The 26857-nt window shown below is 34.8% G+C and overlaps 1 long non-coding RNA gene across 2 annotated transcripts in view; it reads right to left on the bottom strand.

Moving 5' to 3' along the window:
- The window catches only part of LOC136829137 (uncharacterized), a 170016-nt gene that overhangs the window by 7237 nt on the left and 135922 nt on the right, over positions 1-26857 (bottom strand). Inside the window, exons 6-7 of one of the 2 annotated variants that reach the window (XR_010850311.1) lie at positions 23942-24038; positions 359-502 (exon numbers count right to left, since the gene is read on the bottom strand). This is a non-coding gene — a long non-coding RNA (uncharacterized lncRNA). Of the gene's footprint in view, positions 1-358; positions 503-5501; positions 5629-23941; positions 24039-26857 lie in introns of those variants that run through there. The other variant, XR_010850310.1, reaches the window with a different exon arrangement.

Here is a 26857-nt window from a genome sequence, read left to right as displayed (position 1 = left end):
TATCAATTTTGGGATTTTTAAATGTCCGAAATTGTGCCAAAATGAAAGATGGCATTTTCAGCTCCTTTGAAAAACAAAAATGCGAAAACAGTCACTAGCAAAAAATTAACATGTTAACTAACACGCCTATGCTTTCAAACTTTCATGACAGTATTATGATTTAATACCAGACATAATGGGCCGGTTTAATTTCTCTGTCATGATATGCACGTACCATCACCTTCATCAAAAGCTACAACTACAACCAAAAAACCATCCCAACCTAAGAGCCCCACATTTCATATTTCATGCGAGGATGTTAAGAACTGCACTCATTCCATTATCGATGCAACAGCACTACTAAGTGATGATTCCTTACCTGGTCAAGTCTTGTATTCGGTATGACGATCTCGCTCCAGGGCTGCTGGAACCCAGGACCCACTGGTGGGTCCTGCTGGAACCTGACACGAAACGACAGGTCTGAGAAGATACTGACTGTTCCTCACGGTCCAAGTCTTGAAATCTGTAAATGGAAAATAAATGACTTGAATTTAGGCATTTAACATATAATGAGAGAGAGAGAGAGAGAGAGAGAGAGAGAGAGAGAGAGAGAGAGAGAGAGAGAGAGAGAGAGAGAGAGAGTGAGTTTGATTGTTAACAACACAGTACCTGTATTCTCGAGTAATCGTTAAAGTTCACGTACGCCAAAATAAATCTGAAAAGCAAAGTAGATCACAAAAGTGTAGCTTCCCAAGAATCCTGACAGGTAAGTTATACCACATATACACACCCAGACACATACACCCTAATGCTGCCAGGGACTGTAGAATTCCCATGTTTGATTTTAGTCTTCTGCGTAGCTTTTCAACATATACGATGAAGTCAAGCCCACTTGACTTACCAGACCACCGAAGTTAGAACTTTAACTATCTCATGGGTGGCCAGATACGGGGAAACGAATTGGGGCCGATCAAGGTAAGCCTGCAATGCCTCTGTTGACTTAAGCAAACATTTATTTCGTTGGGGTTAGTCGAATGTGGTGGGTCACGGATATCAACCCCAAAGGGGTGCTAAGAATCGGGAGGTTATCAATAACACCTCTGGCACCACCGACTACCGTCCACATGTCTGTTCGTGTTCTGAATGATTGATTGGTCAAAGTGTGACTTACTTGCTAGCTAATATAACTCGTTACATTACAGAGTCCCAAGCGGATACTATGTCAATATGTAGAAAACCAATACAGACACACATCACCTTCACTGAAGCAATTATGTTTATATATGTGAATATATTATATGTATATATATATATATATATATATATATATATATATATATATATATATATATATATATATATGTGTGTGTGTGTGTGTGTGTGTGTGTGTGTGTATGTATATATGTATATGTATGTATATGTGTATGTCTATAAATGTATACATATATATGATAGACTGTACCAATTAGCTATCATGGTGAAGGTGAGTTAATGCCGAAAGTCCCCGCTCTCGATGGGTAAACAAGTACGGCAGATTTGGCATTAACTTAGACCTCTCTTGATGGCTCAGAGGTTACCGCCAACTGGAGTCGCTGGAAGGTACTGTGTCAGCGGAGACTCAACCAATCCATTTATAACTTCAAAGAATTCCCTATCGGTGATAATTCCCTTCCGGATTATTACCGAAGTAATAATTGGATATGAAACGGCTTTTATAGCTTAATGATTATATATATATATATATATATATATATATATATATATATATATATATATATATATATATATATATATATAGATAGATAAATAGATAATAGATAGATATATTTTATATATATATATATATATATATATATATATATATATATATATATATATATATATATATATATATATATATATATATATATAATGTACATGTGTGTATACACGTACATCAGCATGGGCAGACAGAGTCCCTGCCTATCTAGAAAATATGAAAGCATCGCTTCTGTGAGGGAGTTGCTACATTGGTCATGGCCCTCAGAGGGTGCACTTGTTTCTGGATTTCACAGTCCTACTAAGGAGTTCCGGCAAAAGCTGGACTTTCTGCTTCACCCACGGCAATCAGTTTTATCAACTATTCAGCGTCCACTGAAGAGGGAAAACTAAAACAGTACCCTAACTATATAGATTGACAAGTAAAATTTATGTTACTTGACTTATAGAGAGAAACTTACATGTCATAGCCTATACACATTACAGTAAAGCAAAACGTGAAACAGAATAGTGCTTGTATTTTTGGAAGAGCTTCGAGATTGTCTAGATCGTCTCAATATAAATGAAGGTAGCCAATGAAAAGTGGGCGCCAGACGCCACTGTATACAAAATAGCCTGAAATAGCCCTTCCCCCGTAGGAAGGTATTGCTGTCAGTGCACCTCTGTGGTGCACTGCAAGCATTAATTAAAGGCCTTCGCAGCTTCCCTTCGGCCCCTGGTAGTAACCTCTCATTTATTTTTACTGTACCTCTGTTCATATTCTCTTTCTTTCATCTGTCTTCCCACCCTTTCTAAAAATTGTTTCCTAATGCAACTACGAGATTTTCCTGTTAAATGTTTAAAACTTTCTTACTGACTGTCAATTTCCCGTTCAGAGCTGAATGATCTCATAGGTCCCAGCGCGTGGCATTTGGCCTAAATTATATATTCTATTCTATTCTGAAGTAATCCTTCGCACCAGACCCGATTTTTCACATGGTCGCAAATCTAGGTTGAAATTCAAAGAAAATGTAAGTAAAATCCTAACATGAACACCTATCCAAACCATTTTAAATATCCAGTGAAAGAATAAACTGATGATTAAACATACGCACCGTCTAATTTGATGAAGCTAGATATCTTAAAAGACAACCTAGTTGGCACACACCGCAATAAACAAAAGATTTTGCCAACTCGGGAGGCGCCAAAGACATGGACAGACGATCACGGAAGAGAGAATAAAATGAACGAGAAAAATCCAAAGGGCGTCATGAAGGAAACCCAAATTGACGTGGAACCATCACCAACCGGAAACAAGGGAGAAAGAGGACATGTTACATTTTTGTGACTCAGGCTTTGCTTTCACTAATTCACCATGTAATATGAAGAGGTTTTGTCCTTTCTGAGCTTTTGAAATCGAACAGACTTCCTTCTCTTGCGAATGAACGTGGTGTACTGAGAGAGAGAGAGAGAGAGAGAGAGAGAGAGAGAGAGAGAGAGAGAGAGAGAGAGAGAGAGATGGAGAGATGGAAGAGGGAAGGAGAGGGAGGGAGAAGGAGAGGGAGGGAGAAGGAGAAGGAGAAGGAGAAGATGGAGTAGGTAACAGGAAAGAGGGAGAGAAGGAGAGGAGGAGGAGGGAGAGAGGGAGAGGGAGAGGAAGAGGGAGAGGGAGAGAGAGAAGAGGGAGGAGGGAGGGAAGATGGAGAGGGAGAGGGAGAGGGAGAGGGAGAGGAAGATGGAGAGGGAGAGAGGAGAGAGGGGAAGAGGAGAAGAACAGAGAGAGGAGTGGGAAGAGGGAGAGGGAGAAGAGGGAAGAGGGAGAGGGAAGAGGGAACAGGGAGAGGGAACAGGGAGAGGGAACAGGGAGAGGGAAGAGGGAACAGGGAGGAGGGAACAGGGAAGAGGGAAGAGGGAGAAGGGAACAGGGAAGAGGAGAGAGGAAGAGGGGAGAGGGAGAAGGAGAGGGGGAGGGAGGGAGAGGAGGGGAGAGGAGGGGGAGGAGGGGGGAGAGGGAGAGGGAGGGAGAGGGGAAGGGAGAGGGAGAAGGATGGGAACAGGGAGAGGGGGAGGCGGAAGGGGAGAGGAGAGGAGAGGAGAGGGAGAGGGAAGAGGGAGTGGGGAGAGGGAAGAGGGAAAGGGAAGACGGAGTGGGAAGAGGGAGAGGGAAGAGGGAGAGGGAAGAGGGAGAGGGAAGAGGGAGAGGGAGTGGTATCTTGCATGACTCCATCGGATGCAAGCGGATCCCAAAGACCTAATCAAATTTTCTGAAGTGTCTCTATAGCGCTGCTCATCATAGACGATGGACAGCCAGTGACAGGTTACAACATTTGTGCAAAAACTAAATGTGAACCATTTGGCTCTTAATACGTATGGCAGGGTCCATTGAAGACACTCTCGCACTGGCAGCAAGCGAGGAATTGAAGGATAATTCTGACCCCATTATGAGTTGCTTTGAACGGTAAACTTGTGGTAGCAAAGGGTTTCAGTTGATATAAAACAAACATTTCAGAAGTTAAACTCACAATCAAACATATACTCAATGCGTTGTAACGTTTAGAACCAACCTCTACCAGAAGTTTAAATTTGGTATTGAAGTAACGACATATTCAACCAGTAACTTCAACATCCATAAGATTTTAAACATTCTGATTTTAGAAAGCTTATGTAAAACAATCCTGTTTACTTCTTGCGTTTTTTTTCAGTGTCAAAGACTAAACTTCTCGGCAATGCCATAAAAACTTAATTGCACTGCACCAAAGATACATTACGTAGGTGTCGACGGAAAGGAAGCCACGATTTAAACAAGGAAATGTTAATGAAATATTTGTTTCCATAAATCATTGATATTAATTGGTATTGGATTTTAATTACATGAATGTGTACTGTGGCTATTTCGTAGGTTGTTTACTTTTATGACATACGTCTAATGGCGGTGTTATTGAAACGAGAACATGTTGCTCAGTTAGATGTCAAGAATACTCTTCATGAAAAGATTCAAGGATAGTCTTCATTCTCCCCTCACGAGAAAGCTTACGACATACCGGAAAGATCGAGTTCCCTGAACACCACCGCCTTGTATAAAGATTTTTCAAGGAAAACCGTTATAACCGAGATCTTGATTACGTCAGTTTGTCAACAATTATAACAAAAACCTTTAAATACCTCAGACAAGGTTCTTGCAGAATACCCATAAAGAAATTATCGCTTATCCGACCCTCGAGTGGGCGGTGAAGATCCTAATCTTACCTCAATCGACGGACGGGATGGGGTTGAGGATGGGGGTTGAGGATGGGGATGGGGATGGGGGGGGATGGGGATGGGGGTTTGGGGTGGGTTGGGGGAGGGGTTGGACATTAGCAATGTTCATCAACCGACTGTACGGCTAATTTACTTCATTATATTACACACAGTCGGGAGAATAACACCACCCTTACCACAAACTGATGTCTCAAGTAGCGCTTTTAGCTGGACTAAATGAAGACTTATAGGAGGTCCTGTAACGGTATAAATTAAAACCCAGGGTTTTCAAACCTGCTGCCCAATCACTCTAATCGCCCTCTTTCAAGGAATATTTTCATAAATCACTAATCTTTTTCCTATATACGCAATATTTCTGGCTTTCAAGTTATGCCAGAGTCCATTTTCTCGACAAGAACGATCTGCCATAAAGCCGTTTCTTTGGATACATTACAATTTCATGATGAAACGCCTTCATGACTTTTAATAATCTATATTGAATCAAATGACCTGGCTCAGTGGATGAATCAAACCACAGCAAAACATACCTTTTCACAACAACGTCCAGGAAATGTGTAAAATTCCGCAAAACTTGCTGAGTCCTACGGACGACCCACAGTCATAACACCGCACCGTTCTTCCAGAGTCCAGACTTCCTAAGTTCCGGTTGCCTGGAACACCTCATAGGCCAATCAAAACAAATGAGGAGGAACCGACCCTCTGATTGGCTGAATTACGGGCCTATTTCCAGCTGGCATAACATCGCTGTGGGTAACACTGCAACGTTGAACATTTGTGGAAAATAACAGCACTGGAGCTTGAAAACGTAAATTTATAAAAAAAACACATTTAATTTCATATCTGATGCTTGACTGAATACGTAGCTCGGTTAAGACGGGCAGTTTTACCCGAAGAGTGTCCTAGGCACATCGAGCAAGGAACCAGTATTGTATAATAGGAAAGGCCACGAAACAGAGGCGGCGGATTAACTTAACGTTGTGTCCCTATGCACACAAAAGTATTTCCAAATCTGCCATTCGTTTTCAAGGTCACAAACGCTACGAAAGGCAGCAGAACGAAAAATCAATATTAAGTCCTTTTATATGGATTACCTGCTTTACCTGAACGGCCATAAGAACCACTACTGTTTTTGGCAAACTGAGATGGTACATTGTCATTGTCTTCACCTTGAAGGGAAAGTCAGTTTGACATAAACGCCATCAACAGTCAAATGATTTCAAATACAATCATAACGAACTGTAGGAGTGGCATTGAACTACCACTTAAAAAATGCCTGGAAATAATATAGGTCAAAGCCTGATCGTTTTTCTGCTTTAAATATTCGAATGAATTTTTGAAATAAAATTTGATGACAAATACTGTGCAAGTGTTCACTGTCACTGAAAACCTTTCATCATAAATATGTAGTGGAAATACAAAAGAGTTCATGGAAGACTTCTCATCCCTACAGAGAGCTTCAAGGTAACTGACAACGAAATCTTTCGAGAGGTAAATTATCCAAACAGTACCACTATTTGGCATCATCTGGGTTCATATGGGTCATTAATTTGGCCTCATTTGGGTTATGGCACTTTTGTGTAAAAGAGAAAAAATTCCTTCAAGTGTCATTAGTGTGCCTGTTTTGAGAAGTTTGTGTACTCCATCTGTTTTGTCCCACGATTATTTATAATCACCGCAGCGCTGAGTTCCCCCCAGGAAATGTTCATTGAAAAATTAATCGTTATTCCTATAAAAATGAAAGGTCTGTCAGAGTAATTCTCGAGCCAAAGGAAAACACTTAACATCTCTAGTCTGGCATACAAGGCATATCCTGTCTTTAATTCGTGCCGAAAGTGCCACTTAGCCTCTTTTCAATTTTAAACTGAGAATTTGAGAACTGAACCAAAATTGCATAATCAAATTGCAAGAAATACAAAGCACAACACAAATTATCTAAAACTACACATTTCGAAAGTATAAGACAGTAAATATGCTAAAAATAGAGACAATTGACAAAAAGATACATTGCAACATTAACTATTAAAACGCAAGAAAAATTTTCTGACACGGAAATAATACTTATGTTAATTTAATCCTTAAAATCCAAGAGGCGGTCCTCAAAAAAAAGTACACAAAATAAATTATAGAAAATGCAAAAATAAAATACTATTCTGCATCCAATATATAATATCCTAAGTGAAATACACATGAAGTGCCTTTCATGAATAAAACTTGACTAAAAATTATTACTTAATGCACATTGACAATTAGTGTTAATAAAATATAACCATACGCTTTCAATGAAGCTGACAATTTTATAGAGCACAAACAACTGATCTTGGAAAAAAACTAACGCCACATATTCAAAATGAAACAATCTAAACACTTGAGCAGGGAAGACTAACCGTGGTATAATACATTCATATCAGCTTAGCTCTGTTTCTATACGGGGTTGTAAGTACATATATATATATATATATATATATATATATATATATATATATATATATATATATATATATATATATATATATATATATATATACACACACACGCACACATACTGTACATACATTTAATCCATGTAATCACAAACAGAATCAACCCCGTGAATTAAACGACTACTACAGTAGTAATCAAAGAACATAGGCACCTCAGGCAGTCAGAAGCACTATGACCAGAACACCCAGAATTAAAAGTCAAGACGAAGCTTTGGTTAAAACCAACTGGAAACCAGGCGTCGAGACCGCTCTTCCAGCAACAGCGAAGAAACCACTTCACCAATACAGCAGAAGTAAACATGCAGCTAAGGTATTTCAACACATCAAAAATTAGAGAAAATAAAGACTGAGTTGCATTAGGCGTACGCTGTTGCAACCCCGGGCAATATTCTCACAAACAAAAGAGCAGATATACAATAAGTAGCGCAATTTTACAACTGTGCGAAAATAGCCATAGTCACACAACTAGCAACCTGCGGGTAAGATCATACTTTTATGCCAAGAAAGCAGATACACTACTGATTGAAATTCCTGTTGGGTCAATCAAATGAGTGACTTTGATCATGAACAAGACTATTCTCATGTGGTCGAAAATCTGCTAGAAAGTTACGAATTAACATCCGATTGAGTGTCCTCCATTCGCAGTGATTGTGATCTGACTAATTCCATGAAAAGTTATCTTACCACAGATGAAAGCGAACGACTGAAATCTTATTCAGTTTCTACTGTAGGGTGACTTATGATACCACATACGACTACGACTGTAGCAGTATTTACAAAACATGTATACTAGCAATGTACGGTGGCCCTCTTTAGTGTCAATGCGTGTGACTTTGTGACTTGTTCTTCCATACTAATTATGTCCTTTCTCTCTCTCTCTCTCTCTCTCTCTCTCTCTCTCTCTCTCTCTCTCTATATATATATATATATATATATATATATATATATATATATATATATATATATATATATATATATATACATACACACACATACATAAGCACACAAAACACAATGCACACACGGATGAAATTGTGCCTCGCTTAAACACTGCAGATCAGAAGACACCACGACTGCACTACACGACACAAGCTATTCTAGATGAACAAACAATACTGATTCTTGCGAAGGTAGCTCTCTAAATGGACATCTCGGTTGCAGAAGGAATCCAGAGCCTACGTTTCATTTTTAGATCTCCTTTGAAATTCTTTTAAGTGTTTGATACCAAGACCTGCTATCTTTTATAATTATCTACATGGGTGATGAACTCACTTTGACTATCGTTATCAGCGATTAAATAATATTTAAGAATTTTTGATCTGCTTCAAACTTGTTCTATCTCTTAGGTGAAGAAAAGCAAAAATCCCGTGCTTGGGGAGTTGAGCACCTAGAGGTACTGTTGGACAGAAAACTGCACCAGAGATTTTTTTCATTTATAATAAGAAACTGTTTGGGGGACTCGTACATAAACCAAATGACAGATGAGGAAAAGTGCGAGCGCATATATGTATGTATATGTGTGTGGTGTGTGTGTGTGTGAGAGAGAGAGAGAGAGAGAGAGAGAGAGAGAGAGAGAGAGAGAGAGAGAGAGAGAGAGAGAGACGTTTTCTGTTACCAAGCGAAGCCATCAAGAAAGAAAGTGCTAAATGACTGATGGGTAGCTTTGCTAAACATTTCTGCAGATCAAGACGTACAGTATTGTATAACAAATTTGCTTCAGGAAATGACGCAATCGATGCTCTGATCATCAGAGGTTTGATAAAGGGGATGACATTAACAGGAAAGACAGTTCACTGAGATGAACGAATTTTGATAACATACGAAGCAGTAACTATTGCTATTAAGAACCCGTACTGTATAGAAAAATAGGAAGTCATTATTTATTTCATCACTCTGCTGTAAAAAGAAATTTTATCAGTTTTATCATAGACTGTGCCTGTAGCACATAAGCTCTTTCAGTCTTTACAAATCAGAATCATTTCGAACACAAATACAAGTGGACTCTGTCGAGATTTAAATGCTGAATACAGTGATTAGAACAGAAATGATTAATCTCTGTTTATCTGTCAAAAAGAGCAGCAGCAGCAGCATACACAGCTATCTGTCATAGACCTGACTAGCAAGATTAATAGATAACAACAGTTTTGCTGTGAGTGCAGCAAGAGTGCCAGTATCAGTGACAGCGTAAAAAAAAATCGGATACAAGAAGAGTAACAGTAGTGTTCTATTCATTGTTTCACAGACCTGCAGTGGAGCAAGAGCACCAGCTAGAGGTATGGCAAGACCACGGGCGGTACGTGAGACGAACTTCCTCCCGTCTGTTGCTCATGACACTGGTATGAAGACCCTGCATCATTTGCCTCCATCTAACTCAGTCTGCGCACCTGTGGGATTCCTTCACGTAAACACCACTATTCTTAAAGTTCTGTTGTATCTGCTAGCATCCTTTACAACTTTCAACTTCGTGATATCGCCGCTGACAACAGTCCCTATTCTCACTCTTGCTATTTATAGACTGAGTTCTGAGAGGCAATCCACTACTTCAGGGTTCCGTTTCTTGATCCTCCACTTTTAGTATGGGGTTTTCGTTACTGGAAATAACGACCATTCAATTACTTCGTAAAACTGAGAGAAAAAACTCTTCTATTTACCATTCTGACTTTGGACCGGAACCTTTGAATTATGAAAAAGATTTCCACATTTTTCGTTTTCCGAGGCTCAGTACCATAGAGGCTTATATTACTTTCTGTTTATTATTTTATGTAACCGGTACATCTAGAGTAAAAATCAATTCCCCAAATATTCTAACCCTGTTTTTTACCACTGTTACTTTTTACCCCCGTTATTTTTTACACCATGTTATTTTTTACACCATGTTATTTTTACCCCTGTTATTTTTAATCCCTGTTATTTTTTACCATCTGATATTTTTTACCCCTGTTATTTTTACCCCATTTTACTCCTGCTGTTTTTTACCCGTTATTTTTTTACCCCGTTATTTTTTACCGTCTGTTATTTTTTCCCCTGTTACTTCTTAATTTACCCCTGTTAATTTTATCCCCTGTTATTTTTTACCCAGTTATTTTTTACCCTACAGCTTTTTATCCCTAATAATTTTTATCACCTGTTATTTTTTTACACCTGTTATTTTTTACGTTATATTATTTTTTACCACTGTTATATTTTACCGCCTGTTTTTTTACTCCTGGTATTTTTTACCCCTTGTTATTTTTTACCCTTGTTATTTTCTACCTCTGTTATTTTTACCCCTGTTATTTTTTACCCGCCTGTTACTTTTTAACCGTTAAATTTTTTTACCCCTGTTACTTTTTATCCCCTGTTATTTTTTATCCCGTGTTATTTTTATCTGTTATTTTTTACACCCCGTTAATTTTTCCCACTGTTATTTTTTACCCCCTGCTATTTTTAACCCGTTATTTTTTACCCCGTTATTTGTTACCCCTGTTGTTTTTACCCTTGTTATTATTTACCCCTGTTTTTACCCTGCTACTTTTTAGCCCTGTTGTTTTTTACTCCTGTTATTTTTTACTCCTTGTTATTTTTTACCCCTGATATTTTTTTTTGATCACCCGTTAATTTTTACCCACCCTTTATTTTTAACCCTGTTATTTTTTACCCCTTCTTATTTTTACTCGTTATTTTTTACCCCATGGTAGTATTTACCTCTACTATTTTTTACTGTTGTTATTCTTTACCACTGTTTTGTTATCCCTGTTACTTTTTACTCCTGCTATTTTTTACCCCCGTTATTTTTTACCCCTATTATTTTTTACCCGTCCTTTTTTATCCCCTCTTATTTGTACCCCTATTGTTTTTCGCCCCTATTATTTTTTACCTACCTAACATTTTTTATACCTTTGTTATTTTTGACTTCTTGTCGGTAATAAGTTCCACGAGATAATTACACACAATTTAATTAAAAGTAGTCAACCACCCCCAGGGTAACAAGCAAAAGAATACATGACTTTGAATTGTTAATGGAATATGGCCTTACATGGCAGCTCTTGATGCTTTGTGAGTCCAGACATAATAAGAATTAAAATGCAAAACATAACATGGCCTTCTTTAGTGTTGTCTTACAATAGTCTTTTGTACTGCAAGACAATGACATTGGCCTCACTAATCGTGAAGTGACTGAATGAAACGAAAAATTAAACAAGGAACTGGAAACCCCTGCCTTAGAATGAGATGTATTTTGGGTTTTCATTAATTAAGGCCATAATGCTAAACAAAGATGAGGAACCTCTTTTAATGTGAGCTCTTGTACTCTCATTCCGATCTTTCATAACCTCAGTTATGATTTTGATATCATTTTCTACTATTTTACATCTTATCAATATTGAATAATTATCATATTTTAACCTGTATCATTGTTATTACTTGTTAGTGAACTACCATCAATATCGAAATGAGCAAATTGTTGTATACTTTCTTAGGAACAAAAAAAAAAAAAATGTAAATGCGAATTTTTTGCCTTCATGGCGTAATGAAGATAGAAAGAATGAAGAGTTTCTGTTTAGTGGCGTCACAATAATTATCTTGATTGGTCCGTTTCTTTAACATGGAGACGGATTCAGGGGAACCACTGACCATGGTCCTGCACGTTCGCCCTTTTTTTTAATGAACAGAGAGCTAAGTCGTAAATACATATGTTCCCTGCGCATATTATTACCTAGTATATCCATCTTCATATAGTCAACCGTGCATGTTGACTTTACATAATATGTAGAATCTACCTTTGTAGTTTAATTATTTGTATTCATTTCCACAAATTATTTTTAGAATTATTATTTGTATTAGTAGTAACAGAAGTCTTCGATGCTTTTCGTATAGGAGCATGATGCTACCAACATAATTATTTTGGCAAATATGGTAGCTTTTCAATAACGAACTGAAAATAAATAATCAATCATTCATTTATTATTTTGTGACACTGTTAATTATTAAGAAGCTTCCGATTAGTAGCTATTTATTTCTTTGAAAATTTTTGCTGCTAATTGGCCTGCTTATTAGCGTGTTCTGAATTCTGGCGTAGTAATATACGAGTGATCATGATTGACAGTTACATTAAAAATATAAAATATCAGATGAAATCCTTGAGGAAATATGTTGTTATTAATCAAAACAAACGATCTTGATTATTTTGTGTGCAGTTTTGACTAAATATTATACGCATTACAGAGCACAGATTTAATCAAAATATGTTTTCTATGCAATACTACTGTCAATGATTTTTCTCGTAGTCTAGTGTCTAGATGGAAAGGAAGTTGGTGTTAATTTCACCAGGATTTTTAGAATTATAGCTAATCGCCAACTATTAAGTGTCATATTATATCTCAAGTTTAGGGTTCTCCTAAAACAAGATATGTAAAGGAATAGTTCTGATAAAGGTTAGAAAGTGACAAACCAGTTTGCCATGAAAAACGATCGTACAATATTATCACAGCAGGTTAATTGATCAAAGGACAATATCGTCAACTTATCTCTTCTGATGTTCCCAGCATCAGAAGAGGAAAGTTTCCCAGACTTCCCGAGATCTCGCTTTCCAGCCTTATGGAGAATCTCAAGGGCTTCAGCGCTTGCTTAGGTTTAAGCCTACGCAGGATAGCCTTCAGGAGAGTTTGGGACGCTCCGAATATTGTGCCAATTTATCGTCGTCGCATCTTATATTGTTTCCATAAACTGTCGAAACGTTCTGACTTTTCCCTGCTAACATGTTTATGTTTATGCGATGTTTAACGAATAAAGAAGCGGTCAGGGTTTGGAAACCCTAAGGCAAACACTCGTTGTCATTCGAAAAATTTAGCAACTGCACGATGGCGTTATTCACCATTGTCAGAAAGGTCTTTATTCCGATTCTGTGGTAAACCATCAAATCCTGTGATTAAAAGGAACGTGAATTTCTAGTAAGTCTTCTTCATTTTTGTACTGAATTTACCACTGAATAAAAACGACATAGATATGGAGGAAAAACTTACAGATAGTGAGGGTGGAAGGGTTTTCCTATACTGAAATATAACTGTGTAGTTAGTGCTTTGTTGCCATTTTCTGTTAGTTCAAATTCTTCCTTTGTCTATCTATATCTGTCTATCTATCTGTCTTTTCCACACTCTGATTCTTTAATTGCCAACACTACTGAAATTTCTTAATACTGACTGAATACAGAATTAAAGCACTGGGAGGAATTCAGTGGAAATTGACAGTAAAGGTTTGAAAGGTGTGACAGCAGAAAACCTTCAGCTTTTGAATCAATAGGAGAGGGTGGAATAAGATGGAAGAAAGAAAATATGACAGGAGGTACAGTAAAAGGAACGAAAGGGGTTAAAAACGCCTACAGTTCACATGACACTGGAGTACCAAACTTACTGGCAAGAGCGAAGCTGTGGGAACGGCCTCCGTTCCACGTGAGAAGCAATTTTTCCTCTTTCATTGAAACATTTTTTTTTTTCGTGCATTCGGTCAAATCGTTATTAAGCTGACCTTATTTTTACCCAAATAATTCTGTTGGTAGTTAGTGAAACCATTGTATAACTGTCTTTAATTGTTTGCTGTTACTGATCTTCAAATCATCTGAAGGTGCTTTCCCTTTGTCATTAGTAATAGTACGGAATGAGTAATAATCTTAGCATCGTCCCGTTGAGTAGATTCTGATTGGCTAGCAAGTGTTTCAGAGAGTTGAGAAATCACCTAGAAATTTTTGGTAAATGAAAGAAAATAGGTTCTTTCATCTAAACAACACCTGGCAAACATATTGTGAAAATTGTAATGAAAGAATTTATTTATTATGGTATATATTTATCTTTAAACGTACTTCTACGACCTGTGTGTTACCTTGAAAAATATGATTTATCATCGGATTTTAAGACATCTCAGAGAAAGCAGTTCGACATTAAATTGTAATGTATGTTCTTATTCCCGCTCACCTTTTTTTTATGTTTACCAGAAAAACAGAATAGTCTCAGATTAAAAGCTTTGGAATTTGGGATTCAGAGCAAACCTAATTTATGGAGGATCATACACACACACACACACATACACACACACACACACACAAATATATATATATATGTTTATATATGTATATATATATATATATATATATATATATATATATATATATATATATATATATATATATATATATATATATATATATATATACATATATATATATATATATATATATATATAGATAGATATATTATATATATACATATAAATGTGTGTGCGCATGTGTGTATATGGGTGCGTGTGTGTTATTCTATGTAAGTGCGTCTGAAACATAATTTATTAAGATTTTGTGCCCTTAGTTTACAGATGAAATACCAACTGTGTCTTCACAGACTAACAGTAAAGAGAAAAAAATTAAAGGAAAAGAACGGGACAATAAAAAAGAGAGAATTCCAAGTTTCTTCTAACCAATACAGTGTTTGTGTAAAGAAAAAACGATATACAATAGATCCAGCTGCCACGTTGATGTTCCTTTGAGCCGACGCGACAAAACAAACTTTTTGCATGCATAAAATATTTTTGGCGGAAAATTATGCACCCAGTTTTTTGTATTTTGCCAACTATTTCATAATGATCGTATAATTCATATCCTCCCAAATTATTTTTTTACTTTGATGGTTGGGGAAGATTAAGTGAAGATAAACAGATACTGCAAAATTTTGTTATGTTTTTCATTGTGATTTTTTTCTAGTATGTAATTAAATGGTATGTTAGCATTTCAGGTTTATTTAAAAATCTGAAATGCTTCAGTAAAATAATAATTAATTACTCAATATGATTTCATGTATTTCATCGCAAGTTTTGACAGAGCTAATCAAAAAAGGCTCAATACATTTTGCTGGCTCTCAGACAAAGATATGCCCACGCGAATTAATGGTACATTAGAGCAATATCTGCCAATTAGCTGTCATGGTGGAGGTGGGTCGATATCGACTCCAAGTCAAAAGTTACTGTACATAGTTTCTAAACCAGGAATCAGGTCACATCCAACTGCTGATGAAGCAATTATCAGCTATAATCACACTTGTATGTAAGTTATTCCCGAGGTGTAGTGAATTGGATATTTAACGACAGTTGTGACTTAATATTTGTGATTATAAAGAATGCCGCCGGGTATATGGCAAAAAATAATAATTACTTACGCATTAAAAACTTACCAATCAGCCATCATGGTGGAGGTGGGCTGATGTCGATTCAAAGTATAAAACCTGAATTCGATAAGGCATATGTACAGTAGAGGCAGTATTAACTTATACCTCTTTTGATGGCTCAGAGGTCAAAAGTCACTGTGCATTTGTTGCCCTCTAAACCAAGCTGAGGATTGAATCCCACTGGTGACGACGCACTTCTCAATTATAATTCCTCAACGGTGTCACTTAATCCCGAGGTATAGTGAATTGGTTGTTAAAAGACTGTTTGTGGCTTAATATTTATGAACATATATATATATATATATATATATATATATATATATATATATATATATATATATATATATATATATATATATATATATATATATACATATACGGTATTATGCATATAATAATAACTAACGTTGCCCATAACAACACAAGAGGGTAGTTTCTTTAGCGTTACTGTATATTTCAGAAACTTTTGTTTCCCTCAACGGACAATATCAGAACACTGACATTTGTACAGATGAAAGAAAAAGATGTCATACAGTTTTTGATGGAAATATTGGTGCCCTGCGTAGATAATTTCCCACCAGTCGTGAATAAATAAAATGATTCTTTGAACAGTGGGTAACAAACAACGTCTCTTCGTTCAGGGATTCCTTCTGCAAATAAAAAATTTGATACAGCATGGGCGGCCCTTTCAGTCCAGTATTAGCCAATCTATATATGGAATATTTTGAAACTACATAATTAAAACCAAAGGCATGATGTGGATGAGATGTATAAATGATAATCTACCATTTCTGGATCACAGATCTTTAAAAATTAAATGCCTTAGAGCGCAGTCTCAAATTCAAAGTCTAGTGAGATACAGACAATAAAATTCCTTTCCTAGATATTTCGACAATTAAAGACAAGACAGAATACAAAATTTATCGTGTACAGAAAACCAACTTTTGCACTTTCCTATATTCACTTATTTTAGTTACCATGGCATTTCTATAAAGACTGGTGCAACCAGCAATTTATTCGTAGGAGCCTTACAGATTTGCTCCCGAAATTCCTGGAAAAATAATTTAAACTAATCTGTAAACAGCTGTTATCTTTGAGGTGTCCTGACCAAATAAATTACAAATCATAGATAAACCCAACATTATATTATACCGACCTCCTCAAAACAAAATCCCACAAATGAATTGTATTAAAACATTAACACAGACGCTTGGGAATTCTAAAGCTTTTGTGTTTACCCACCAATATACCCTAGCCAGATCTTTAATTGACGGTAGTCTCAGAAATATAACGCTAGAAAAAATACCCCATTTCGTGTTTTTATGGCTAACCTTTGTTAGATGGAATTCTCTTATTACAGCAAATATTATATAGTGTTATACACACACACACAAACATACATTATATATATATATATATATATATATATATATATATATATATATATATATATATATATATATATATATATATATATACACATATACTATATATATATGTATATATATATATATATATATATAAAAATAACAGCGGGTAAAAAAATAGGGTAAAAATGACATACGGGTAAAAAAAATATATTTACCTAAATAATTATGTTAATAGTACCATCTCAAATCGTTATTGAAAATCTACCTTATTTACTCAAATAATTCTGTTGGTAGTACCATGCTCCTGTACGAAAACCATCGAAAACTTCTGGCACTACTTCTGCAAACAATAATTGTAAAAATAATCTGTGGAAATAAATACAAATAGCTAAACTATAAGGGTACATTTTACTCATTATGTAAAGTCAACATGCACGGTTGATTATATGAAGATGGAGATACTAGGTAATGCTGTATGCTCAAGGAACATATGTGTTTACCGCTTAGCTCTCTGTTCATTAAAAAAAAAAATGGGGGGGGTGCAGGACCATAGTCAGTTATTCCCCTGAATCCGTCTCCGTGTTTAGGAAACGGGCCAATCAAGACAATTATTGTAACGCCACTAAACAGAAACTCTCCAGTCTTTCAATCTTCTCTACCTCATGAAGGTAGAATTTCACATTTACATTTTTTTTTCAGTTCCAAAGAAAATATACAACAATTTGCTCATTTCAGTATGATGGTGGTTCACTAACAAGTAATAACAATGGTACAGGATAAAATATAAGTATTCAATATTGATAAGATATAGAATAGTAGAAAATGATATCAAAATCATAACTGGTTTATGAAAGATCGGAATGAGAGTACAGGAGCTCACAGGAAAAGAGGTTCTGCATCTTTGTTTAGCTTCATGGCCTTAATGAAAAGGCAAAATACGTCTCATTCTAAGGCAGAGGCTTCCAGTTCCTTGTTTAATTTTTCGTTCCATTCAGTCACTTCACGATTAGTGAGGACAATGTCATTGTCTTGCAGTACAAAAGACTATTGTAAGACAGCACTAAAGAAGGCCATGTTATGTTTTGCATTTTAATTCTTACTATTTACAGAACTCACAAAGCTGCAAGAGCTGCCATGTAAGGCCATATTCCATTAACAATTTAAAGTCGAGGATTCTTTTGCTTGTTACCCTAGGGGTGCTTGACTGACTTTTAATTACAGTGTATATAATTATATCCTGGAACTGTTACTGTCGACAAGAAGTGCAATGGAACTGTCTGTCCTATATTAATTCATTTTTTTGCAAATCTAATTTGCTGTACATAGAACAATCTATAAAAAGTTTCATTACCTATGTACTCTTTTAAAGTACGGATTCCTACAGCACAGTTGAAAACTGCTGATAAGAGCTTTGTATAGTTTCAGAGACGAATAACTTATGCGCAATTTCTGGCGTGTATAAAGTAACATGACATCGTAGAACCATGAGAAAATAGTATTGCTGACAATCTATAGTACGTAGAAAAACTAAAATACTGACAGTTCTTATTCAAATATTGTTGATTTTTAAAGCTTATAACTTTTGAGTTTAGTTTGCTTATTTACTATTATATAGGAAAAAAAGCATAGTTATGAATGGGATAAACAATGAAAAGAAACAGTAAAAATTAGTTACAGTACCTTTACAGACAATCAGTTACAAATAACGCTGGATAATGATGTTTAGTATCATACAGAACGACGCAGAGAGAGAGAGAGAGAGAGAGAGAGAGAGAGAGAGAGAGAGAGAGAGAGAGAGAGAGAGAGAGAAGAAATTTGTTTTAAGATGATTTGCTAACAATATAAAATCACTAAAATACAGAAGGAAAATAGATGGTAAGAACTAATTCAAACAACTGAGGAAAAAGGGGGAGAAATACGAACTCATTTTACCTTTGTCTCCATCAGCGAAGATTTTATGCAAGAAATGTGAGGAATTCGGGTGGCTGAATCTTGCAGACTAAAACATTTCATTTTACTTGCCATCCATAGGAAATCTTTTCAGAATTGCAAATATATTCTTACTTAACTTTCTTTGGTCCTGAATAAATGTACTTTTGGTGATCATCACAGTCTTGTCACCTGTCCTTGTCTGTGGCAATAGTTGAATTTCTTTGTATGAATCTAAGGAATACTTATCTTTTTAAACGACTGGAATATTAACACTCAAACATTTTGCTTAATCACTGGCATTTAGTTGCTGTTATTACACACTTTACAAAGCTACGTCTTTATTAAATCATACAAATCCCACGGAACGATGGTTACTTATGAATATAATTAAAATCGGATAAAACCGCTCTAAATTTCAAAAAGTTATCAGAAATGAATAAAACCTCCCTATAATGAATAAGAACAAGTCGATTTCTGTCAATAAACTGCAAAAACTCTTAATACCAGTAACATAACCTTTTTTTTTAATTCCCAATTGCCATAACAAAACCTTGAAGCAGTTATCCAGGAATTATGGAATATTTACAGGGAGGCAACCAACTCTCCAAGGTAACTGTTGGAGGCTATGGCAAGAAACCAGAATGAACTATCGAAAAAAGAAAGGCGGAAAATGCAAGTCGTGTCAGTGAGGAGGAAATCTTATATATTTCCTCTTTCTTTTTCTTACTGTAACCGAGATGTGTCTATGAATATTTATTGCTGCATAAAAAATGGGTTTAGTAACTTATGTTTATCATCTCCGACACATTATTATTATTATTATTATTATTATTATTATTTTATTATTATTATTATTTCAGGATAAAACAAGCCAAACTTTTGAAGCAGAGAGCTTTATCGTTATCCAATTTTCTTTAAATGGTTAGATGCAAAATGATAAATAGGACTATAACTTTTTGATTTTTGGTGGAATGAACAGAAAAGGAAGAAAACATTTTGAATTATTCTCATAAGTATAACAATGAAATTACTTTAGAATAAATAACTTTGATGAAGAATGAATAAAAAGACATCCCGTAAACATAATTGCAGGTGAAGAAGAATTTGAATGGCTTTCAGATAACACGTGAACTTGAAGAATCGTAGGAAAACAAGAGTAATTTCCGGACCTTTGGAAAGAGATCTGGTGCCCAAAAAGAAGAGACACTTCGTCCCTTGATTACTTAATGGATGGGCATTAAGGTGCCATAAAGATCATAAAAGTAAAAAAAAAAGTAGGCCGCAAATAGCAGAGGAAAGCTATACTGTAATGATGATAATGATAACAACACCACAAAATTATTTTGAAAGATTGTACCGCCACATAAATGAAAAAATAATGACCGAGTTTTCAAAATAAAAACAAAATAGCTCATGAAAAATCAATGACGTTTACTGTTATAAACTGTCAATTGAATAACTGGCAGACTACTACATATGAAAAATTCTGAAGCATTTTCCTTCGATAGTTTAACGAACAAACTGGACATGTCACGAGCCACTTGAAATTTTTTTCCAAAGTTATAAAGAAAAGCTGCAAAGAAAGGAGAAAAAAACAGTCGTAGGCATCCGCTGAAAGCATAGATTATTTAATATAATTAAATACTTTGCAGTTTGAGCGACTCAGTACAGTTATGTGTGAAAGAGTTCCTGGTTAAAAATAAATTTTGTTAGATTAAAAGATAAGGAAAAAAGAAATTGAGCGAATAAGGTTGCTTTTAATCCAGCTTTATTCAACTGAACTCACAGCATACTTGCATTTAAACGTTAACTTCAGATACGTAAAGAGACTGGAATTTACTTAATTTTGTCTTGACGGTCACTGCTGCCACTCCTTGCAACCTATAATTATCTGGCTTCTTCTAACACTGGCTTTGACTTTGACTTACTTCCTTTTCTTTATGTTATTACTTTTTCCCAAAATGGAATGCTCAGTTTTAACAGCTCAAATTTAATAGCTATTTACTTTCTTATATATAGTTTTAAATCATCGTTTTACTTAATTATTTGCTTATTTTTAAATCCTCGTTTATTTTGTTATTCAGACAGCTGGTCGGTAATTTAATTTATTTTCTATTTACTTAACAATTGTCTGAATAACTTAATTATTTTTTCTTTAACATGCAGCCTCAAATAAGAAATCGCAAACGTATTGTCCATGCAACATGGATTTTTTTATACACTGCTCTACGTAGATTTGTCATGCTATTGTTTTGCGTTATGTGTATTTTCGGAAATAGTTTCAGTTTGGATGAAATATCGAATGTCTGAATGTGCCATTCATCGTAATATGGCATGACCTTTGCAATTTCGAAACTGCAGTATTGTAGTTTTCTATGACAAAGCCTAAAATACTTTCAGAATTCTGAATAAATGAAATCTGAGAAGTTATACTGAATACCAATGAGAGAGAGAGAGAGAGAGAGAGAGAGAGAGAGAGAGAGCGTAATTAGACTCCAATGCTTTGAACATATGGTGGGTTCCTTCCATTTTTCTAAAATGTAATTATGAAAAGACCCTGTCACCTCGTCAGCCCCCTGAGGAGTTTAAAGTTCTTTTTGTTGCAGGCTGGTATCTCGTTTGTGGCAGCATTTGGGGAACAATCCGCAAGCCAAAAGACCACATGTCACAGATTTCGAATGATTCATGTTCCAAAATCGGCCTCTGTAGGGGGTTTTGATTTAGGGACAGGATAAAAATATGCTGAAATACCTTAGAGGTACGCTAAGAAGATGAGAGAGAGAGAGAGAGAGAGAGAGAGAGAGAGAGAGAGAGAGAGAGAGAGAGAGAGAGAGAGAGAGAGACATTTAAAGTTGACAACGCAGAGTATTTTCTCAACATAACATTTAAAGTTGAACAACAAATTCTATGAGTAAACGGATGGTTTAGAAAAACAAATGGAAATGGCTGAAGATATGAAAAATTACATCAGTAAACGGATCCGGATACAAGAAAACAAATGTGAAATGGCTGAATCGAAAATCTGAGTACTGATTGGCCTTCCTACTTAATTCAATTTTAACGGGAAAAAAATCCTGATAAAAACATTCTATTACATTCTATTCGAAATGAGACCACAGATTAATGCTCCATTAGAACGCTCTGAACGTTCATTTGTAGCCATCCCGATCGTCCCATTCTGTTTCAGGTGAAAGATTATAAGTTTGCCGAAACTAAACAGGAGTTTCACAGGAAATTTTTTCTGGACTTGATTAAGGAGACGGTTCAGTCGTTTATCGGAATTGAACGAATTTTATATGGGTGTGCTTTGCTTCCCTTTAATGGGAATATACAGGTAAATTTCATATCAGAATTTTAATGTAGGATTTCAAATGCAGAGAATATTCTCGTACAATATATATATATATATATATATATATATATATATATATATATATATATATATATATATATATATATATATTGTACGAGAATATTCTCTGCATTTGAAGTCATATTAAAATTCTGATAAGAAATATACAGGTATATTTCATATCAGGTTTTAATGTAGGGTTTCAAATGCAGAGAATATTCTTAGATATACAATATATATATATATATATATATATATATATATATATATATATATATATATATATATATATATATATATATATATATATATATATATATATATATAATCATTGTACTTTGAATACATTTGTCTTATTCCTCTGTCCTTTTTAATCTTAAACAGAGAGAAGTTTCATGGAACTATTACCTTGCCGAGTTATCTCTATATTCTTCTATAATAACTGATATGTCCCAACAATTATCTAATGAGGATGCATTTAATAAAATTAATAGTCATAATGAACCCTTTGGATTCTTATGAAATAATTAAATAACCACAGATATACCATAACCACTTATAGTAATTTAAAAGTAGTCATAAATTAACATGAATTTAATAAGAAATAATTTTACGAACAATTTTACCCACCACATAGCTTTATGAAACAGTTGTGATAAAATCAAGCACGAAAATTAGTCAAACATTTGGTTCCCATTAAGAATTCAGAAAAGCAATTAGGCAACAGAGGGTTTCTGTAGTTGTGCAAAGAATTACCAATATACCACTGCCGTTCCTATTTAAATAGTGGAGCTCTATCCCTTACAAGGCAGAATATAAATATATATATATATATATATATATATATATATATATATATATATATATATATATATATATATATATATATATATATATATATATATATATATATATATATATTATATATATTATACGTACATAAGCCCAATTCAAGCCTTCGTTTCATTAACAATTATCAAAATTTGAGATGATTACTATATCTCTATTCCTATTTTCCATTGCTATTGTTATCCAGATTGATAGCAAGCCATTTATCTGTATGTTTGTTTAGTGATATAACTAACCTTTCCGAAACACTCTTCTGCCCCTGACTTACTCTCGGAAACACGGACCTCGATTTTCCTGCGAAAAATTCTTTTTGGTCTTTCAAGTGTTCCAGTTACCAGTCTCACTGTCCTGTGTAACTGATGCCCATCACTCAATTCGTCGACCGAGTGACAGTTCTCTTTTACTTTCTGACGAAATAACTGGTTGGGAGAGTTTATTTGACTTTCGTTTTCTACTGTAGGGACTTTTGGGTCTTCCTCAGGGTGTTGGCTTCTATTTAATATTCCAGCATTTATATTTTCATGGTTCTCTATGTTTTGTTGCATTTTTGCTGAATTATATGGCCGTATTTCTAAAGCCTATTGAGTTTTCACGGATGACTGTAATAATAACGTCGCCTTATTCCGTATTCCGGAAGTTAACATTCAGTGTCTTTCCTAGATACTCTGTCTATATTTATCCAACTGTGCTGCCGGAACTCATATAACAGATGATAGGCCTAAATCTATCCTCTACTCGTATAAATTATTGTTGTCATTAGGATTATTTTTTCAAACAAAATCTTTTAGTAAAACTACTTACCCAAGCTCCATTCTCACCCGGTCTCCATTCACGTTTCTGAGGGAGTCTTCTCAACAGGACATGTTTGCCATCATCAGTATCATTGTATTCATCATTCCTGCGGGCAAAGAGACAAAAATAAAATGTTAAAGGTGTCTCAATATTCAATGAAAGCCACATTGCCTCATTGCACAAAAATAATGTAAATCTTGGAAAGCTTCAGATTTCGTACAAAAGAAGAAGAAGAAGAAGAAGAAGAAGAAGAAGAAGAAGAAGAAGAAGAGAGAGAGAGAGAGAGAGAGAGAGAGAGAGAGAGAGAGAGAGAGAGAGAGAGAGAGGAAGTAAAGATATAAAGAGAGAGAGAAGGGAGTGACGAAAAAACCGATATTGTTAAGGGTACTGAAAACCAAACTCACGAGGCAGTAAGAAGCACAGGTTCAAGTTCCCATTCATCGAACTTATCAGAGGACGGAACAAAACCTGCTCACTATTAACGAAACAGAAAGTGAGAAATTTTAAACTGCTGAGACAAATTCTTCTTTAATTAACCCAACATTTTATGCACTGCATTCGGCCAAAATCTGGAACTCTCTCCGTGGTGTCGTATTCACTAAACACTATAACCTTCTCTACTTGAAGAGGCAAGGCTAACCTTAAGTCATGAACTCAAGTTAAAAGAAAAAGAGGAGACCACTTGGCAGACCACATTGCCACTTGAGCTCTTAACCAACGATAAGGTTTAGCAATATTTTATTCTGTAGTTTATACAATTCACAGTGAGTTCGGCACAACAGATTAGTTTGCCCAGTTGGAAAAGTGTCTCTCTTGTGGACTCATGCTTCTGACGGATGTGTAAGTAGGTGAGGCACAAGTTATTTTAATTGGCATCCGTCAAAAATTCATGTAAGTACACACGTACACAAACACAACACACACACACACACACACACACACATACACACATACATATATATATATATATATATATATATATATATATATATACATATACACATATATATATATATATATATATATATATATATATATATATATATATATATATATATATATATATATATATATATATATATATATATATATATATATATATATATATATATATAATATATTATGGAGAGACTGAGAGAGCGAGATTTGTATTTTATATTCGCTGTATGAACTTGGTCGTATTCTGAATAAAGTATGACACTGTCTATTAATTATCTATGAGTTTCCTACCAGTGAACTCACAGCAGCTGGCAATAATTATAAAGCATTATTTTTTTCAAATGTCTTTCGTTAAGTAAATCTCTATTCCAAGCAACAGCCAGATTAATGCTTAAAAATCGCAGTTCCTCCTGTTCCCGGCCAGTGCAAACTTCAATTTAAACTCCTTGAAGGACTTCCGTAAGTAAACTTTTCTCCTTTGCGTGACCTAATGTGAGAGGAAAGCCTCCTTTAATGGGAGATTCAACTTTTACCAAATTGACTCCTAAGCAACAGCAGAAAAGTTCTCGGGGAATGATTACAATAAAACTGTGATTTTGAATCCTTAAAATATATATAAAATTTTCATTCTGTAGGCATGGAATTTTGTAATAACAATGTAATCGAGATGAAAATTATCGTTCATTTGCATAATAATTTTCCATGTAAAACTTTGTGAGAAATCTGTCGTAGAAAATAGTGTTGGAGTGAAATATACTATATAATGAAATAGCCCTTCTGGCTCAGCGTTGGATGGGGGTCTCAGTTGGGAAAGCATATATTTTTTATTCTATCTTCGTCTAAAAAATGTCCAGTTTTCCAAGAGCGCATACAATAAACATTTACGTTATAGCATCAAATGCATAAATTTCACAGTTATAACAAACAAACTACGCTTCAGCGACGCTTTATACCAACAAGCTTACAGAAAATCCAGGGGTTTGACACCAGCTTCAAGCTATATTGTAAATTAAGCATGTTCTTCTTTTAGCTAAAAGCTGAAAACTTTGAAAACTACACACACAAATGACGATGCAGATTCTAAGTAGTTTTCATTTACCAAATTATTAGATGTAAACTTCGCTATGAATGTTTATTCTGTTGATGCACCTCCTTAGTGTAAACATAGATACATAAATGCGAATGTGGAAGCTACACCTTAGTAAAGTATACGGTTGGTAGGTAATCAGGCTATCGACTTCATAGATTCTAACACACTGGAAGGCAAAGCGGACATAATATATATATATATATATATATATATATATATATATATATATATATATATATATATATATATATATATATATATATATATATATATATATATATATATATATATATATATATATATATATATATATATATATATATATATATATATATATATATATATATATATATATATATATATATATATATATATATATATATATATATATATGGGTAGTATGCAGAATAGGGAGACAGGGATATTCAGTGTTACTTGGTGGATCCAGGGGTGGGGGGGAAGCCCCCGGGTAGGTTGGACATGTAAGTTTTGCTTAAGTCAGAACACAACACAGGAAAGGTTAGACTTCTCACGCCAGCCACTGTCTCACTACTCTGCATCCGCTCCACACATACATTTAAAAAAAAATGTATATATATATATATATATACACACACACACACACACACACACACACACACACACATATATATATATATATATATATATATATATATATATATATATATATATCTTCTTCTTCTTCTTTTATATGCTTATATCCCATTTTGTATGGGGGTAAGCTATATATATATATATATATATATATATATATATATATACATATATATATATTCGTGTGTGTGTGTGTGTGTGGGTAAAATCTTAATAACATGTGATGAAAATATCCAGATGTACCTCATGGAAAACGAAACTCTCGGTATAAATTTCTGACG

Source organism: Macrobrachium rosenbergii, chromosome 44 (genome assembly GCF_040412425.1).
Source record: "Macrobrachium rosenbergii isolate ZJJX-2024 chromosome 44, ASM4041242v1, whole genome shotgun sequence".
Classification (NCBI taxonomy): Eukaryota; Metazoa; Arthropoda; class Malacostraca; order Decapoda; family Palaemonidae; genus Macrobrachium; species Macrobrachium rosenbergii.
The sequence above is the reverse complement of the archived record's forward strand: the minus strand, read 5'-3'. Positions and strand labels throughout refer to the sequence as shown.